At 48.2% G+C, this 17,618-nt stretch overlaps 1 protein-coding gene across 4 annotated transcripts in view; it reads left to right on the plus strand.

The window, feature by feature from the left end:
* LOC134532990 (ankyrin repeat and death domain-containing protein 1A-like) overlaps positions 1-17,618 on the plus strand; it is a 228,358-nt gene that overhangs the window by 102,860 nt on the left and 107,880 nt on the right. The window contains exons 2-3 of one of the 4 annotated variants that reach the window (XM_063370114.1): positions 7,624-7,831; positions 10,088-10,117. The gene's annotated coding sequence lies outside the window, so the exon portion shown is untranslated. Of the gene's footprint in view, positions 1-7,591; positions 7,836-10,087; positions 10,118-17,618 lie in introns of all 4 variants that reach the window. The other 3 variants (XM_063370106.1, XM_063370124.1, XM_063370096.1) reach the window with 3 other exon arrangements.

The raw sequence follows: 17,618 nt of genomic DNA on the forward strand, positions 1-17,618 counted from the left end.
TCCAGCTACATGCGTAGATTCCGGGAGGAGGGGAGAATCTCAGGGTGGCCCGAACCTCCCTGAAATAAAAAAGTCCGTCTGAGGGGGCCCGCTTGCATTTGCAAAATCTTCACGTTATCCCGTGGGCCTCATGGGAATCCTACAAATTATCGCCCGTGATTCCAGCTATACATTTCACTGACACCTTGAGCACAACAGTCAGTGCACACTGAGTTCTTCCATACCACCCGCACTTGTCTTCGATAAAATCTGAACTCAGGTGGATTCAGCGTGACTGACTAAGCCTGCAGTCTGAATCCACCTGTAGGCCGCTGTTGCAACAGCTAAGAAATGTACACTGCTCGTAGTGAACAGTCTGTATGTAACTCGAAACGGGATTCCAGTTCATTCGTGTATACTTATTCATCATATTATGCAACGTTAAAGTCATTAAAAAAATATGCAAAAATAAAATAAAATGCTAAACATGTAATAAGAGCCAGAAAATAATAATATGCAGTAATATTTAGTGTAACTAAATACGACGTGAACCCTAGAATACAAAGTTGACGATGTGTCGTTTGTGGGAACACTTGTTTGTTCCTGACATTTTTTTTCTTTACAGAATTTAAAAGTAAGTTTGACATGCACTTTTTATTCAGGAAGTAAGTTAAAAACTTATTTGTCGTTATTGCGATTTAAAAAGTTGATTTGTGTCTAAGAGTAAAAATAATTAATATTATTTTCATCATTTTATTCCCAGTTTTATTACTCAATTATTAGTAGGACGTGATTTCTCGTCGCGGTGCGGAATACTTTTATGAATGAAAGCATAACTGTTCGTGCAAAACCATTCATCACACAAATGTCAGTTCGAAAGTATAATGTTGGAAATTTTTTTAATGATATAATTTTTGCATTCCCCCCCCCCCCCCCCTGAAAACACAAGCTAACACATCGATTGTTGGTGACAGCATTTTTTGTAATGTATGTAAATCTCTTAATTATGTAAAACGTTAATTAAAAAATAAAAATACATGTTTTAAACAGAATTGACGATTGTTTGCATTTCATGGATATGGACTGGATCGCAACACTAATTTAATGTTTCAAGTTAATAAACACTGTCAGGAAGCAAGCAAGGCAATGCGAGAACATTATCCTTTTGGTTGAATGTAGCGAAAGCGAAAAACAGTCACCTTTCTTGCCACGATCTTGTTCGCAGATAACGCAGGTATAAGTAGTAAATGGACTCCACACAATGACAACCCTCCCATTTTTCCGCCCCCCTCGCTGAAACGCCCTCTCCCCCCTCCACCCAGGCGCAGGCGACAGGCTCAGGTATATCGCCCCGCCCAACCACTGGCCGTAGCACGTGGCCAGTGGCCCACCGCGCTAAACATTTTTACTAGGGAGGCCCCTTAAACCGGAGGGTCTAGTAGCATGCAATTTCGCATAGGAGTTCCTTATATAATGTAGGTAAGCACTAAGAAATTATTTTTTTTTTAATTCACCTCCCTTAAGGGGTTAAATAGAAGATGAAAATTTGTATGGAAGTTTATCATTTTTGAAACTAGAAATGTGGAAATTAGAGTCTATACTTCTGTTATAAATAAAAGTAAGTTGTATCAGCGTTTTTGGCAATTCATCGAAAATTACGATTAAATTCTTTCCCATCGGGCACACGGCTAGTTCTGAAGAAAGTTCATGCCTCTTCTCGTCGCGCTTTTTAAATGGAGGGAAGAGGAAGCTATTCAACAAAGAGGCCATAGAGATATTCTCACAAGACTACCACAAATCAGTGGGACTTCACACAAATAGATGATGGCCAGTAGTTACGGCCCAATGAAGTATTCTCCGGGAGTGATTCAGGAAAACCAACGAGAAACTGAAACTAGGATGATCGGACTGGGATGCAGACCCATGCCATCCCGTATACGTTGCTGAAGCATTGCGCCGCTTCGCTCGGTCATTACAGACATTTCGATCACAAATAAAAACCAAAGTGATTTCTTCCGTGGTTTCCCTGAATCAATCACTTCTACATTACTGAACGATAGTGAACTATTTAATTGACGCTTATGTGGTGCTGTCCCAGCTAAATGCGTGTGGTAATGAAACTTATTGAATAAGTAGTTGTGACGGTACCTAAGTAGTGTTGAGTCTGTTATGAGACATTTCAGAGGCATGTATATCTGGGTACAAAGTCCACATTATATACTTTTTTTTTGGATAATTACTATGCATGGTTTATTTAACAAATGAAAGTTTAGTTGTATTCCAAACTATGAAAAACATAGTTTCCAGAATTCACTTCGTATGTCTCGTTTCATTTTATATGTATAATATTTGACTGCAGCATTACAAGAATATATTTTTGGTAAATAATGGTCAGATAATATATTTTTAAAAAGAAAAAAACATTGCGTGTATAATGCTAATTATGGTCATTACGACATGTTAGGAATGAATTGGTGTCGCTTTCAATTCCGATAATTCACTTTAGTATTGAGCTCGTTATGTTTACTTTAGTTTCCTGACAATTCCATGGAATAACACATTTCTGCCCGGGCGTTCCTGGCTTGTGAAAACAGAAATTGTTAGTTAAAATGGCAAAATGCAATTTAATTTTTTTTAACTCTATGTAAATAAACACCTCTCATATGATATGGTTACGATAAAGATAAATCAATTCATAAGATAAATATTGCTTTATTGCCATTACACCCCTTTAGAATTTACTGCTTACCATCATAAACTGGAAAAATGTTTTGGAGTTTCACAAGGCTAGTACTTGGAAACTAAGTTGCCAACGATATCACTTGCAAAAAAAAGTCAGTCATAGGGACTGTCGACAGAAGTGAAAACTACTTAAAACTTGGTTTTTAAATGTGTAATATGAAATCATTTCTACGTCAAATTTACGCAAGAAAATGATTTTGGTATTTTATCACTAGCATGTCGGTGACGCGAACCCATAAGTTTTGCCCCTACCAATAATAACTTTAAAACTAGAAGAAATGAAGTTTTTTCATTGAAAGAATAAAAAAATACTAACTTAAATCTACAAATAATCAACATTATGTATCTCTAATAAATAAATAACCTGACATTTTAAGAAATTCACACCGTAAATAAAAAAACAAAAGAATAAAACATAGCCTCAACTTAACTACCTACTAAAAAATATCCAATACTCGCAATATGCACCACACAATAACGTTAAAATTTCCTTGGAAAATAAAGATTAAATTAAAATCTTGTATCTTTAAATATTAGAATAAATTAAGTTGTATCCTTGAAATATAAAAAAATTAACACGTCACGTGACCATGTCGATGACGACTTACATGAATTTACTCCCTATGCAAACCTTCCTATAGAAGTTTTCACTTCAATTGCAAGATAGGGCTTTGTACCATTTGCAATTTTACAAAGCTCTGCCTTGCAGTTTGGCAAGTGATATCGTTGGAAACTGAGTTTCCTTGTAAAAAGTCCAAAAAATAATTACAGTGTATGCTATGCAGTTGTCGATGAGCTTTCGGTCCATTTAACGGGCTGCCGTAATGATTCCTAAGAGCACTGTACTAATTAACTGGATTGCAACGCTGCCACATCATTTTAATTTGGTGCAGCTAGCTATGCAAATTAGCGACTGCAACACGAACATATCTGTATGGGAAATTCTCATGGGAGGACAAGCATCCATCGCATAAAAATAGCGTTTTTAAGCGGGTCTGTTTAATTCATCGGCGGTACTTCTGCACTACGTATACCAATCAGTTCCAAAATAAAATATACTTCATAATTTAATCAATTAAACCACTACGTTCTCATCCCTGACATTTTCCATTTGGCCCTTTAACACAGTTCCGCACTTATTTTGGAAATTATTTCGGTGTTATATCCTTCATATAGATTAGAAAAAAGAAAATATATTACAGCTATAGTCTAATCATCACAAAACCGTGAGTGAATTTTTGAAGGCTAGTGAATAGAGCTTACATTTTGAAACGGCAGCCGAAATTAGAATTTAGTATTATCTTGTATTATTCTTGAATGTTTCTAGAACCATACAAACCTTAAATAAACGTTTATGATTGTTACATGTATGTATTTATTTATAAACTGAATAAATATCTTATATATACACACAACAAACTTTTAGAGCCAGGATTATGGAATTTAAAATGCTACGTTCCAATAATTATTTAAAGAAATCAAACACGTTTCTTTAAAGTATGTATGTTTATGGAAACATGAAATAGCAAAACTCGATTATCCTGAACTCCCCCATCATCGTCTGTTTCGCTTCGCAAGGCTGGTAAACGTATGCCTTTTAAACATCAGCTGAACATAATAGAGAGTATAGATTAGAGAAAGTAGTTAAAATGGAACATAAAGCATATGGATTAGGTTTAATTGCACAAAAAGAAAAAGGTCGCCTAGTGTTATTACCTTTGACTCCGTCGTTTTCGAGAGACGCTAGTTTCAAATGCAAAACGAAGAACGGTAACTTCTGGCAGGTATGCAACACGCACAACATACAATCTGAACGATATGCTAATCAGGGGCTCTGATTGTTAAATAAGGTGTAAGAGTATGAAGGCATTTCCAAGAAAACATTCGCATAATAATAAAAATTAATCTAAACACGTAGATTAATAATTCTTCTTTGAAAAAAAAAAACATTACTCGTTCCCTTCACAAAAATGCATGGGAAATAAGGGTGATACCCCAAATGTTCCAATTAAATATTTTACGACCGCGACAAGTTTTGGAGTTGTTGTATAGACTATTGTTACACTAAAAATTGTTCAGACAACTGTTCCCGGAATAGCTTTCTGCGCACGTTTATAAGCATAATAAAACAAACGAAATTCAAATAGAAATAGAATGTATTTTTCATTGTTTAAAGAAAATTGTGCTATAAGCAGGCTGCTAGCACGAGTTCCACAGAGTCTTCTCTCAACCGGCTGCGTGAATAATGCGGTGACCACGACCCGCACCTTCGATCATCGACGCCGAAAGGCTGCCCGCTGAGGTCTTCAAGCTGCGCATGGATGCCGAAAAAGGCGGTAAGAGAGGCCGCAAATTATACAAGTCAGTTACGGACTTGGTAATAATTCAGTGGTAGCCCAGAAACAATTTGCAAGTTGGCACGGGACTTCGGAAGTAAAAAGTAGGTGTCGGACTTTGCAGTAAAATGACCAAGGGGAACATAGAAAATTCCGCCGAGGGTCATGAAGTGGTTTGCGACTAGGAGCATAACAGAGTTCTGCTCAGCAATACTTTAAAAAAAAAATATATTTTCTCGTTCTATTAATACGGTGAAAATAAAAGGTGTTACTACTTGATTAAAACATTAAGGGCGTAGTGCAGTGGCATTAGCGGGACTACCAGTCGTGGCGTTTAAGACTACCAATGAACATAAACAAGGAGGTAAATTTTTAATGAAAGACTGTTTTAAAATAATTTCAAGCAACAGCATGTTAGGTGATTTGTCTCCAAATTTCTGCACTAGTATAGTGTTCGTTTTATTACCAAATAGTGTGAATTAAGAGCCGGCGAAAATGTGCAAGTATCAGGGAATGAGCACGGCGGCAGAGGTAGAATAAAGACATTCGCTCCGTCGATGTTTCCGGTCCGACTGGGGTGATCAGGTCAAGGATCAACGGAAATAAAAAACACTCGCCGCTATCACTTAAACGACACTGAAGATTTTAGCCAATTTTATTTGGGGAGAAGTGTTGAAATTTAAATTGTGTTAGAAATATCTCGTTCCTAAGTCTCTGGTACTGTTAAAACAATGTCTAATTTTGATCTGTAATTGAAGGTTTAAGTATTTTGTATAAAAAAAGAATTTGTAATTATAACTAAAAGAAAAGGGTCCAGTTAGAATTATTTATTGAGGAATAATTCGTGTAGTTATGAGAAAATGTTTAAAAAAGTAGTGAATGGTACGTAATTTTGTATAAGTTTATTTCAGGTGTTTTGTTGGTAATCGCTGGAACATGAATTGTAGCAGTAAGGTGTAAAAGCCAACATAATAAGAAAATTTATATTAATGTATGAGGATTATATGTGTTTGTATAATGTGTGAATAAATTTCTGTACATGCCGTACTAAATATGTGTTATACATTGCTCTGTGTTTCCTTAAGCTCTTGTTGCCATTCTAATTTCCAACGACTAGGTAACAGTGCTTGAATGGAACATCAATTGAAATATAAAATTATGAGCACATTTTCGTAAGAAAACTCAGTATTATCTCGAAAAAGTATTCCATATATACAAAAGTAACCATAGCCATATGTTGTACACAATTGCAATATTTTTCTTTGTATTATTACAAACTATTTCTTGGCAACGGGTTTTAAAAAAAAAATGTTTTGAAAAAAAATCTAAATATTTTTTTCTGTGTAGAGTTCAAGCATGATCTGCCGTCAGAAACTGGTTTGATCATCGTTCGACCACATTTTCTGTTGCACCATTGAGTTGTGAGCGCTGAACGGATATTACTGGGAACTTTGAGCTGAACCGACTCCCAGGTTGGCTCATAGCAGTGATCTCGGTTCGACATTGCGTGAGCAGACATATGCAGAGTATAGTAACGTATTTAATGCTAGTTAATTTGATCAGACGTAAATATTCGAGATTGATTCACAAAAATTTTAAATTATTTATAATACATTTATCAAAACTACTAATTATTTTACTTTAAAATCATTTCTCACCTAAGATACCCCCTTTTTTAAGGGTTTGAAATGCTCATATTTTGTTTTAAAGCTTTATAATGCTTTTAATCTCGCCAATATTACTTTCCATTTAATAGCGGCTGCTTTAGTCGAAACCTATTAATATTTCATACTTATGTTATCTTTTAAATACAGGTATGGGTTTTCAGTCATTATTAAATTTCAAGACACGAAGCAATGACTGTATGTACTGATATCTTGTGGCAACAACATTAATCATTGGCTAGCCGTGTGAGCAATCGATTGTAGCGACTCACATCGTTCCAGCCCGCCAATAGAAATGCACCTTACATTTTTTTATTCGACAGTGCTGCTACATGTTGTCACAGACGGGAAATGCGTGCGGCGTTCAAGATCATTCTCGGGCTAAGATCATTGGATCACCGATCGAAGAGCAGAATGGTGCAACACTAACCGACCATCGGTGCGTCAAAGTTCGTCGGCCTCGAATCACTTAATGAATCGATAGAGTGGAATCGTTTGTCATACAATTGTAAATTAACCATTAGTGTGTAGCCTTTGACGTAAAAACTCTATTTTTAAGGATATCATTTCTAAATAAATAAATAATTATGTTTTTTTTCCCAAAACATTAAAAACCTGAGGTGACAAGGATTTTTAGAAATCAAGTTTTTTAATTGATTTACTAATGATATTCTAACAATAAAAAGTTTATTACAAAACTGTACATCACACGATTACATTCTCAATATTCATGCAAGGATTGCAAAAGAAAATTGAAATTTATGTTAAAAAAAAACATTAAATATAAAATTTTAAATAGTATAAACAATAACATATTTGAATCATAAATTTTATTTTTAAAAATATAAAAACATGAGTTCACGTGAACAGGATAGTTGAGCAAGCTACGGTGCCGGGCGCAGAGGATGCCGTGAGGCGCGCGGCAGCACCCGGAGAGCACCAGGCCCGCGGCGGCGTGACGTGGCGGCGTGGCTGGCCGGATGCGACGCCCTGGGATGCCCTTGGCCGGTATCTTGGGGCCGGCTGCTCGCTAGCGCCTGCGGCCTCGTGGCGGCGCCCGTCCCGCGGCGACACAGCTCCCGCTGCAGCAGCGCGCGCGTCGAGGAGCGGGTGAGTGCGTGTCTGCTCACATCTCTGACTCTCCTTGCAGCTAGTGTTACTGTCATTCCGGCTCATCTGACTGTCCTTACTGCTCATCTTACTGACTCTCTTTACAGCTAGTGTTACTGTCATTCCGGCTCATCTCTCTCATACCGGTTCATCTGACTCTTTACAGCTAGTGTTACTGTCATTCCGGCTCATCTGACAGTCCTTACTGCTCATCTTACTGACTCTCTTTACAGCTAGTGTTACTGTCATTCCGGCTCATCTCTCTCATACCGGTTCATCTGACTCTTTACAGCTAGTGTTACTGTCATTCCGGCTCATCTGACTGTCCTTACTGCTCATCTCTCTCATACCGGCTCATCTGACTTCTCTTTACAGCTAGTGTTACTGTCATTCTGGCTCATTTGACTGTCCTTACTGCTTATCTCTCTCATACCGGCTCATCTGACCCTTTTTACAGCTAGTGTTACTGTCATTACAGCTTACCTGACTGTCATTTCAGCTCCCATGACTGTCATTCCAGCTAGTGTGACAGATATTGAAGCTGCTATGACTGTCATTCCAGCTTTACTAACTTTCATTCCAGCTGGTTTGATTGTCATTCCAGCTAGTAGGACCACCATTACATCTGGTATGACTGTTATTCCATGATATCTGACTTTCAATCCAGCTACATGATTGCAGTTCCAGCTTGTCATTCATTTCAGCTATATGACTGTTATTCTCTTAAAAAATGTAGCAGAACCCAACTGAAACGGGATCCTCGGAGGCAGCGGTCGCTAAGGCGTCACGCTCATATGGCGATGGTCGTGGGTTCTATCCCTGCAACCCGGCATGGCTCAAAGATATGAGCACTAGTCGGTACTTCTAGTGGTTAGGAGCCCACTATATCCCTGGAGGTCCCGAATCCAAGCCAGTGCGTATAGCCGTGTGATGTAAACGCCTAGCTAAATTTCAGCCTACCTTTAGGCAAAATTCACGTTATTATTTGAATAGAGGCTCGAATACATGCCAGTATACCATTGAATTGCGTTTACATTGGATTTTAGGTATTTTAGATACGCCCCCAAGGACAAGAAACCAATAACAACATTACACATTTCAAATGACCCAGTCACATGGAATCCGAAAGGAAGGTAAAATTTGGCAAAAGTCAATGGACAATTCGCCATCGACTTATTTGTGTAAAGATGTGTGGAGATCATCCTGGTAGCATGTTTCGATCGATTAGCTTTTGCCGCATTTTACCTTCCGGCCGGATTGCATGTGAATGATTCATTTGAATTTTATAAGTTTGTTTTCGCTTTTTCACACCTACTTATCGTCCATAACACCTGCGGTTGGTCTGGGAAACCTATCTCTGACCAGAGAGGCTTCAATGTGGAAACAGACTCCCACCACACATAAACATGCTGGACTTAATGTGAGACAGTTCCTGGCTTCTGTCAACTCACCTGTCAGTTCATGATCATTGTTTTGACACTGCGACGATGTATTGTTTTGTGCTAATATAAGCTGAATGAAGACACTGCCGGCCAGTGTTGCTAGCCAGATTTAACACGATTGGGCTACACTCACCTCTACATTCGGGTACTTTCAGGTAATAAAAGTTCTCATTCACTAAATTACTCCTACAAAAAAAAGTATGAAAGCAAAATATTGCTGCATTATTCAGTAGAAATATCATAAACACTGTTCTGTTAATCTTTTTTACCGTTCTGTTTACAACTTGCATGAATAAAAATCTTTATAACTTAAATGTAATATTGGCTCTATTGCTAAGCCTCGTGCATAGGATTTGAAGATGCGTCATTAAGTGAATTGGTTTAAAAATTTGTTTCAAATGATTGTGAATATTACCTGTAGTATAAATATGGCGACTTAAATTTGTGTTGTGCTTTAATAGTGTAGCAGAGACTTTTTTCAATGAAAGTTATCCCTGATTCTCTGATCACCGCCAAACTATTTGCTTGATACTAGCTGAAAATTGATACTGTGGTTCTACAGAGATATAGCGTAGCCGAAGATGTCTTTTATAAGGTAGGGATTCAAATGTTTAAGGTTAGTACGTTACGACCAGGACAAAGACTGTTTTCCACCATAATTGGTTTTCAATTCAAAGTGAATACTGTTCAATCAATAATTATTTAACTTCTTTTTTTTTATTTTTCATCAATTTGGGCACGTGTACACGAATTCGGTTACGTCTGGCAACACTGCTGTCGGCGGATCGGCCACCCCACCACCCTCGCCAGACAGGCAGCACTGCAGTCCAACAGCCTTACACAGGTCAGTCCCGCCTGACAGGCTGCACCGTAAGAACACCCACTGTCGGACAGTCCCACACACGTCAGTCCCGCCTGACAGGCTGCACCGTGGGAACACCCACTGTCCGACAGTCCGACACACGTCAGTCCCGACTAAAAGACTGCACCGTGGGAACACCCACTGTCCGACAGTCCCACACACGTCGTCCCGCCTGACAGGCTGCACCGTGGGAACACCCACTGTCCAACAGTCCCACACATGTCAGTCCCGACTAACAGACTGCACCGTGGGAACACCCACTGTCCGACAGTCCCACACACGTCGTCCCGCCTGACAGGCTGCACCGTGGGAACACCCACTGTCCAACAGTCCCACACACGTCAGTCCCGCCTGACAGGCTGCATCGTGGGAACGCCCACTGTCCGACAGTCCCACACACGTCAGTCCCGACTAACAGACTGCACCGTGGGAACACCCACTGTCCGACAGTCCCACACACGTCGTCCCGCCTGACAGGCTGCACCGTGGGAACACCCACTGTCCGACAGTCCCACACACGTCGTCCCGCCTGATAGGCTGCACCGTGGGAACACCCACTGTCCAACAGTCCCACACATGTCAGTCCCGACTAACAGACTGCACCGTGGGAACACCCACTGTCCGACAGTCCCACACACGTCGTCCCGCCTGACAGGCTGCACCGTGGGAACACCCACTGTCCAACAGTCCCACACACGTCAGTCCCGACTAACAGACTGCACCGTGGGAACACCCACTGTCCGACAGTCCCACACACGTCGTCCCGCCTGACAGGCTGCACCGTGGGAACACCCACTGTCCAACAGTCCCACACACGTCAGTCCCGCCTGACAGGCTGCATCGTGGGAACGCCCACTGTCCGACAGTCCCACACACGTCAGTCCCGACTAACAGGCTGCACCGTGGGAACACCCACTGTCCGACAGTCCCACACACGTCGTCCCGCCTGACAGGCTGCACCGTGGGAACACCCACTGTCCGACAGTCCCACACACGTCGTCCCGCCTGACAGGCTGCACCGTGGGAACACCCACTGTCCGACAGTCCCACACACGTCAGTCCTGACTAACAGGCTGCACCGTGGGAACACCCACTGTCCGACAGTCCCACACACGTCAGTCCCGACTAACAGGCTGCACCGTGGGAACACCCACTGTCCGACAGTCCCACACACGTCGTCCCGCCTGACAGGCTGCACCGTGGGAACACCCACTGTCCGACAGTCCCACACACGTCGTCCCGCCTGACAGGCTGCACCGTGGGAACACCCACTGTCCGACAGTCCCACACACGTCAGTCCCGCCTGACAGGCTGCAACGTGGATACACCCACTGTCCGACAGTCCCACACACGTCAGTCCCGACTAACAGACTGCACCGTGGGAACACCCACTGTCCGACAGTCCCACACACGTCGTCCCGCCTGACAGGCTGCACCGTGGGAACACCCACTGTCCAACAGTCCCACACACGCCAGTCCCACCTGACAGGCTGCACCGTGGGAACACCCACAGTCCAACAGTCCCACACACGCCAGTCCCGCCTGTTAGGTTGCACAGAAGGAACACCCACAGTGCAACAGTCCTAAGCACGCCAGTCCCGCCTGGCAGACTGCACCATGGGAACACCCACTGTCCAACAGTCCCACACACGTCAGTCCCGCCTGACAGGCTGCAGCGAGGGAACACACACTGTCCAGCAGTCCCACACAAATGTTAGTCCCGCCTGACAGGCTGCACCGTGGGAACACCCACAGTCCAACAGTCCCACACACGTCAGTCCCGCCTTACAGGCTGCACCGTGGAAATACCCACAGTGCAACAGTCCCACACACCTCAGTCCCACCTGACAGGCAGCACAGAAGGAACACCCACAGTGCAACAGTCCTACACGCACCAGTCCCGCCTGACAGGCTGCACCGTGGGAACACCCACTGTCCAACTGTCCCACACACGCCAGTCCCGCCTGACAGGCTGCACCGTGGTAATACCCACAGTGCAACAGTCCCACACATTTCAGTCCCGCCTGACAGGCTGCACCGTGGGAACATTCACTGTCCAACAGTCCCACAGATGTCAGTCCCCGTTGACAGGCTGCACCGTGGGAACACCCACTGTCCAGCAGTCCCACACACGTCAGTCCCGCCTGACAGGCTGCACCGTGGTAACACTTACAGTCCAACAGCCCCACACACGTCAGTCCCGCCTGACAGGCTGCACCGAGGGAACACCCACTGTCCAGCAGTCCCACACACGTCAGTCCCGCCTGACAGGCTGCACCGTGGGAACACCCACTGTCCGACAGTCCCACACACGTCGTCCCGCCTGACAGGCTGCACCGTGGGAACACCCAATGTCCGACAGTCCCACACACGTCGTCCCGCCTGACAGGCTGCACCGTGGATACACCCACTGTCCGACAGTCCCATACACGTCGTCCCACCTGACAGGCTGCACCGTGGGAACACCCACTGTCAACAGTCCCACACACGCCAGTCCCGCCTGACAGGCTGCACCGTGGGAACACTCACAGTGCAACAGTCCTAAGCACGCCAGTCCCGCCTGACAGACTGTACCATGGGAACACCCACTGTCCGACAGTCCCACACACATCGTCCCGCCTGACAGGCTGCACCGTGGGAACACCCACTGTCCGACAGTCCCACACACGTCGTCCCGCCTGACAGGCTGCACCGTGGGAGCACCCACCGTCCAGTAGTCCCACACACGTCAGTCCCGCCTGACAGGCTGCACCGTGGGAACAACCACTGTCCGACAGTCCTACACACGTCAGTCCGGCCTGACAGGCTGCACCGTGGGAACACCCACTGTCCGACAGTCCCACACACGTCGTCCCGCCTGACAGGCTGCACCGAAGGGAACATTCACTGTCCAACAGTCCCACACACGCCAGTCCCACCTGACAGGCTGCACCGTGGGAACATTCACTGTCCAACAGTCCCACACACGCCAGTCCCACCTGACAGGCTGCACCGTGGGAACATTCACTGTCCAACAGTCCCACACACGTCAGTCCCACCTGACAGGCTGCACCGTGGGAACACCCACTGTCCAACAGTCCCACACACGCCAGTCCCACCTGACAGGCTGCACCGTGGGAACATTCACTGTCCAACAGTCCCACACACGCCAGTCCCACCTGACAGGATGCACCGTGGGAACATTCACTGTCCAACAGTCCCACACACGTCAGTCCCGCCTGACAGGCTGCACCGTGGGAACACCCACTGTCCAACAGTCCCACACACGCCAGTCCCACCTGACAGGCTGCACCGTGGGAACACCCACTGTCCAACAGTCCCACACACGCCAGTCCCACCTGACAGGCTACACCGTGGGAACATTCACTGTCCAACAGTCCCACACACGTCAGTCCCGCCTGACAGGCTGCACCGTGGGAACACCCACTGTCCAACAGTCCCACACACGTCGTCCCGCCTGACAGGCTGCACCGTGGGAACATTCACTGTCCAACAGTCCCACACACGTCAGTCCCACCTGACAGGCTGCACCGTGGGAACACCCACTGTCCAATAGTCCCACACACGCCAGTCCCACCTGACAGGCTGCACCGTGGGAACACCCACTGTCCAACAGTCCCACACACGCCAGTCCCGCCTGACAGGCTGCACCGTGGGAACACCCACTGTCCGACAGTCCCACACACGTCGTCCCGCCTGACAGGCTGCACCGTGGGAACACCCACAGTCCAACAGTCCCACACACGTCAGTCCCGCCTGACAGGCTGCACCGAGGGAACCCCCACTGTCCAGCAAGCCCACACACATGTTAGTCCCGCCTGACAGGCTGCACCGAGGGAACACCCACTGTCCAGCAGTCCCACACACGTCAGTCCCGCCTGACAGACTGCACCGTGGGAACACCCACTGTCCAGCAGTCCCACACACGTCAGTCCCGCCTGACAGGCTGCACCGTGGGAACACCCACTGTCCGACAGTCCCACACACGTCAGTCCCGCCTGACAGGCTGCACCGTGGGAACACCCACTGTCCAGCAGTCCCACACACGTCAGTCCCGCCTGACAGACTGCACCGTGGGAACACCCACTGTTGGACAGTCCCACACACGTCAGTCCCGCCTGACAGGCTGCACCGTGGGAACACCCACTGTCCAACAGTCCCACACACGTCAGTCCCGCCTGACAGGCTGCACCGTGGGATTACCCACTGTCCAGCAGTCCCACACACGTCGTCCCGCCTGACAGGCTGCAACGTGGGAACACCCACTGTCCGACAGTCCCACACACGTCAGTCCTGACTAACAGGCTGCACCGTGGGAACACCCACTGTCCGACAGTCCCACACACGTCAGTCCCGACTAACAGGCTGCACCGTGGGAACACCCACTGTCCGACAGTCCCACACACGTCGTCCCGCCTGACAGGCTGCACCGTGGGAACACCCACTGTCCGACAGTCCCACACACGTCGTCCCGCCTGACAGGCTGCACCGTGGGAACACCCACTGTCCGACAGTCCCACACACGTCAGTCCCGCCTGACAGGCTGCAACGTGGATACACCCACTGTCCGACAGTCCCACACACGTCAGTCCCGACTAACAGACTGCACCGTGGGAACACCCACTGTCCGACAGTCCCACACACGTCGTCCCGCCTGACAGGCTGCACCGTGGGAACACCCACTGTCCAACAGTCCCACACACGCCAGTCCCACCTGACAGGCTGCACCGTGGGAACACCCACAGTCCAACAGTCCCACACACGCCAGTCCCGCCTGATAGGTTGCACAGAAGGAACACCCACAGTGCAACAGTCCTAAGCACGCCAGTCCCGCCTGGCAGACTGCACCATGGGAACACCCACTGTCCAACAGTCCCACACACGTCAGTCCCGCCTGACAGGCTGCACCGAGGGAACACCCACTGTCCAGCAGTCCCACACAAATGTTAGTCCCGCCTGACAGGCTGCACCGTGGGTACACCCACAGTCCAACAGTCCCACACACGTCAGTCCCGCCTTACAGGCTGCACCGTGGAAATACCCACAGTGCAACAGTCCCACACACCTCAGTCCCACCTGACAGGCTGCACCGTGGGAACACCCACTGTCCAACAGTCCTACACGCACCAGTCCCGCCTGACAGGCTGCACCGTGGGAACACCCACTGTCCAACTGTCCCACACACGCCAGTCCCGCCTGACAGGCTGCACCGTGGAAATACCCACAGTGCAACAGTCCCACACACCTCAGTCCCGCCTGACAGGCTGCACCGTGGGAACATTCACTGTCCAACAGTCCCACAGATGTCAGTCCCCGTTGACAGGCTGCACCGTGGGAACACCCACTGTCCAGCAGTCCCACACACGTCAGTCCCGCCTGACAGGCTGCACCGTGGTAACACTTACAGTCCAACAGCCCCACACACGTCAGTACCGCCTGACAGGCTGCACCGAGGGAACACCCACTGTCCAGCAGTCCCACACACGTCAGTCCCGCCTGACAGGCTGCACCGTGGGAACACACACTGTCCGACAGTCCCACACACGTCGTCCCGCCTGACAGGCTGCACCGTGGGAACACCCACAGTCCAACAGACCCACACACGTCAGTCCCGCTGACAGGCTGCACCGTGGGAACACCCACTGTCCAGCAGTCCCACACACGTCTGTCCTTCCTGACTGGCGGCACTGCGGGAACACCCAAAGTCCAACAGTCCCACACACGTCGTCCCGCCTGACAGGCTGCACCGTGGGAACACCCAATGTCCGACAGTCCCACACACGTCGTCCCGCCTGACAGGCTGCACCGTGGATACACCCACTGTCCGACAGTCCCACACACGTCGTCCCACCTGACAGGCTGCACCGTGGGAACACCCACTCTCAACAGTCCCACACACGCCTGTCCCGCCTGACAGGCTGCACCGTGGGAACACTCACAGTGCAACAGTCCTAAGCACGCCAGTCCCGCCTGACAGACTGTACCGTGGGAACACCCACTGTCCGACAGTCCCACACACGTCGTCCCGCCTGACAGGCTGCACCGTGGGAACACCCACTGTCCGACAGTCCCACACACGTCGTCCCGCCTGACAGGCTGCACCGTGGGAGCACCCACTGTCCAGTAGTCCCACACACGTCAGTCCCGCCTGACAGGCTGCACCGTGGGAACAACCACTGTCCGACAGTCCTACACACGTCAGTCCGGCCTGACAGGCTGCACCGTGGGAACACCCACTGTCCGACAGTCCCACACACGTCGTCCCGCCTGAAAGGCTGCACCGTGGGAACACCCACTGTCCAACAGTCCCACACACGCCAGTCCCACCTGACAGGCTGCACCGTGGGAACACCCACTGTCCAACAGTCCCACACACGCCAGTCCCGCCTGACAGGCTGCACCGTGGGAACACCCACTGTCCGACAGTCCCACACACGTCGTCCCGCCTGACAGGCTGCACCGTGGGAACATTCACTGTCCAACAGTCCCACACACGTCAGTCCCGCCTGACAGGCTGCACCGTGGGAACACCCACTGTCCAACAGTCCGACACACGCCAGTCCCACCTGACAGGCTGCACCGTGGGAACATTCACTGTCCAACAGTCCCACACACGTCAGTCCCGCCTGACAGGCTGCACCGTGGGAACACCCACTGTCCAACAGTCCCACACACGCCAGTCCCACCTGACAGGCTGCACCGTGGGAACACTCACTGTCCAACAGTCCCACACACGCCAGTCCCACCTGACAGGCTGCACCGTGGGAACATTCACTGTCCAACAGTCCCACACACGTCAGTCTCGCCTGACAGGCTGCACCGTGGGAACACCCACTGTCCAACAGTCCCACACACGTCGTCCCGCCTGACAGGCTGCACCGTGGGAACATTCACTGTCCAACAGTCCGACACACGTCAGTCCCGCCTGACAGGCTGCACCGTGGGAACACCCACTGTCCAACAGTCCCACACACGCCAGTCCCACCTGACAGGCTGCACCGTGGGAACACCCACTGTCCAACAGTCCCACACACGCCAGTCCCGCCTGACAGGCTGCACCGTGGGAACACCCACTGTCCGACAGTCCCACACACGTCGTCCCGCCTGACAGGCTGCACCGTGGGAACATTCACTGTCCGACAGTCCCACACACGTCAGTCCCGCCGGACAGGCTGCACCGTGGGTACACCCATAGTCCAACAGTCCCACACACGTCAGTCCCGCCTGACAGGCTGCACCGTGGGAACACCCACAGTCCAACAGTCCCACACACGCCAGTCCCGCCTGATAGGTTGCACAGAAGGAACACCCACAGTGCAACAGTCCTAAGCACGCCAGTCCCGCCTGACAGACTGCACCGTGGGAACACCCACTGTCCGACAGTCCCACACACGTCAGTCCCGCCTGACAGGCTGCACCGAGGGAACCCCCACTGTCCAGCAGTCCCACTCACGTCAGTCCCGCCTGACAGGCTGCACCGTGG

Source organism: Bacillus rossius, chromosome 1, assembly GCF_032445375.1.
Source record: "Bacillus rossius redtenbacheri isolate Brsri chromosome 1, Brsri_v3, whole genome shotgun sequence".
Classification (NCBI taxonomy): Eukaryota; Metazoa; Arthropoda; class Insecta; order Phasmatodea; family Bacillidae; genus Bacillus; species Bacillus rossius.